This window comes from Otolemur garnettii, unplaced genomic scaffold, assembly GCF_000181295.1.
Source record: "Otolemur garnettii isolate 467f Iridium unplaced genomic scaffold, OtoGar3 scaffold00036, whole genome shotgun sequence".
NCBI lineage: Eukaryota > Metazoa > Chordata > Mammalia > Primates > Galagidae > Otolemur > Otolemur garnettii.
This window is the reverse complement of record NW_003852431.1, coordinates 16,403,778-16,406,906: the sequence shown is the minus strand read 5'-3', so window position 1 is coordinate 16,406,906 and position 3,129 is coordinate 16,403,778. Positions and strand designations below refer to the sequence as shown.

General features: G+C 37.3%; 1 pseudogene; it reads left to right on the top strand.

The window, feature by feature from the left end:
* LOC100952931 overlaps positions 1-2,511 on the top strand; it is a 92,212-nt pseudogene extending 89,701 nt beyond the window's left edge.
* Positions 2,512-3,129: the final 618 nt, after the last annotated feature.

The window sequence follows — 3,129 nt, the reverse complement described above, 5'->3', positions numbered from 1 at the left end:
TTGGGGGATTTATAGTTCTTCTCAGTGGAAAATGATATTCAGAAACCATGTTCAGGGGGTTGTTGTGTTCCTAGAAAGTTGACTTCCCAGGTATTCTAGGTATTGGCATATAGAGACAAACGTATTGTGTGTGTGTGTGTGTGTGTGTGTGTACGTATAAAATGTATAGACTTTGTTTTCCATATAATGGCCTTAGAATATTAGATCATAAAAGGTATCTTTCAACAGGTTATAGAGAGAAGGTTTTACAAATATGTTCTTAAATCACCATCGTATGATTCTTCACATCACTGTATTCCATTGCCATTTTGTGTTAGCTTGCATTTGTTTTTGATTTCGGATACAGATCAATTCTGAAAAGCATCCTTCATTGACTTACATTAATGTTATTTTGCAACCAACTTTTCAAAAGCAAAGACCCCTGTTGTTCCACGCATGCCAGTTAAATATTGTATATCTGCTCATTTTGCCCTTATCTCTGCGCTTCTCTGGTAGGTTGAAAACATTTTTATCCAACATGTGTAGTTTCTGCCAGGAAAACAAGAGACCTAGCATTTCTCATGCTAAGGTCTTGCAGCCATTGTTACAAAGACCACCAACTGTAACTATTTTTTCTTGTAATAACGGTTTTGTTTTCTTGGATTTTTAAAAATTTTTTCTTGTTTGTTTTTAGTATTTGAATCATTTATAAATTAAGTCCTTGATTTAAATTAATTTACATATTTGGAAAAATAAATTCTTCACTGTAAACAGATAGTCTGGGGTGTTTTGTTTGATAACATATTGATTATAAATCTAGATTCAGGAGGTCCTATAAAATTTACACCTAAAGGGGCCCTCCTTTCAGAGCCTCCAGGGCCACTGCCGCAGGACAGGGCTGTGCCAGGCATGGCATAGCCGAGACAGAAGAAATGGGAATCCCTCCGAGGCGCACCTGCCGTGATTACTTTTGCTGGGGAAGCGATAGCGTCTTCGAGGAAGCCGGAAGCCCTTGGTGACCCCCAGCGACCCAGTTTGGTTTCGGTCCTTTCCCAAACACTAGGGAGGCCAAACTTTGTGGCCCTGGGGGCGGCCCTACATAGCCTGACTTAGGGCTGTCGTGGATACAGTGGTGGAAGATGGTATCTACATTCTGAACCATGAAAATGGCAAAAGAAGAGACACAGTGACTCCAATTTTAATATATTCAGGAGATGAGTGACAAGACATTTTGCTCTTGTCCTTGAATATGAAGACATTGAAAAACCACTTAAGGATTCAGAAAAGGAGAACTCATTATTAAAGAAAAGTATAAGGTTTTTGGAAGAAAAGCTTAGCGGAGCTCGATTAGATGAAGAAACAAGTTCTGTGGGATGAGAACAAGTAAATAAGGCCTAGCATGCGTATGGAGAGGTTTGCATTGATGGAAATAATTTGAAGAGCAAATTGGATAAAATGAATAAAGACAACGCTGAATCTTTGAAAGTATTGAATGAACAGCTACAGTCTAAAGAAGTAGAACTCCTCAGCTAAGGACAGAGGTGGAAACTCAGCAGGTGATGAGGAATTTAAATCCACCTTCATCAAACTGGGAGGTGGAAAAATTGAGCTGTGACCTGAAGATTCATGGTTTGGAACAAGAGCTGGAACTGATAAGAAAAGAATGTAGTGATGGGATCACCTCCATGGTTTATCCTACAAGAGTCCAAGTGAATCTTTCTAAGAGTAGAATATAAAGGTCTTAACACAGTAACTAAGAAAATGACATGAAGGTTATATTAACCAGTTTGATGACAATATTTCAAATTGTATATGCAAACACCACACTGTACCCCATAATTGCATTAATGTACACAGCTATCATTTAATAAAAAAGAAAAAGAAAGAAAAGAATGTAGTGATCTCAAAATAGAACTACAAAAAGCCAAACAAACAGATCCCTATCAGGAAGACAATCTGAAAAGCAGAGATCTCCAGAGATTAAGCATTTCAAGTGATAATATGCAGCATGTATACTGGGAACTGAAGAGAGAAATGTCTAATTTGCATCTGGTGACTCAAGTACAAGCTAAGAAGACTGAAAACCCCAACTTCAATCAAGAAACCCTGTGCCCCAGGCGGATGCATTGAAGACCTTGGGAAAGACAGCACAAGTACAAGATTGCACTTCACGAAATTTACTGCAACATACACAAGACATCCCCATCTGTCACCAAATGGCAAGGCTGTTTGTCGTACTACAGCTTCCCCTTTACCAGGAGATGTAAAGATTTCATCAGAGAAAGCAATCCTCCAATCGTGGACAGATGATGAGAGATCCATTCCTAACGATGGTACATACTCTCAGGAGCACAACTCTTATGGCAGAAATTCTCTGGAAGATAATTCCTGGGTTTTTCCAAACCCTCCTAAATCAAGCCAATCAATTTAGTTTCATTTGGGGAGGCTAAAAGCAAAGCTTTGCCTTCACCAAACCTGCCACCACTCCATTACTTGGATCAGCATAACCAAAACTGCCTTTATAAGAGTTAATCCTGAGGAGACTCATGATGTGATCATGAGGGCACTATCTCTGTCAGTGGTTCTCCCAAGACATTATGTAACAAGCAGAGTGGATTTGGATTAAAATTCTACAGAGTTCTTCAATATACACATTTGAACATATTGTATAATATTATGTAGTTGATTTTCCAGTATGAAAGCATCCTTTAGCTCCATATTCTGAGAATCAGACATACGCTACTGTATTAATTAATAAATAAACGTTAAGTTGTTTATAAAAGATGATTCTACCTTTAATGACAATTGTAATACTTTGCCTCTTGGATAAAGGATGGAATTGGAGATTTTAGACATGGTGTTACAAAATGTGTGAAATGCTATTCATAAAAATAAGAGGAAGCATTAATAAAGGAAAAAACCTAGTATGTTACTTCAAATTACATAATGGAACAAATGGCAGCGGGAATAGATTGTATTTCTGTTAAATATATGCATAAAGATATGAAAAACAATGTAATGGAATAAAAGCATCTTAGGTTATACCATCTCTAAATACTATTATGTTTCAGAGTTTAAGATTTAAAATGGGAGTTTAGTCATGATGGTGTTTATTGGTAAAATTCAGAATTGGAATTTGAATTCTAAGAC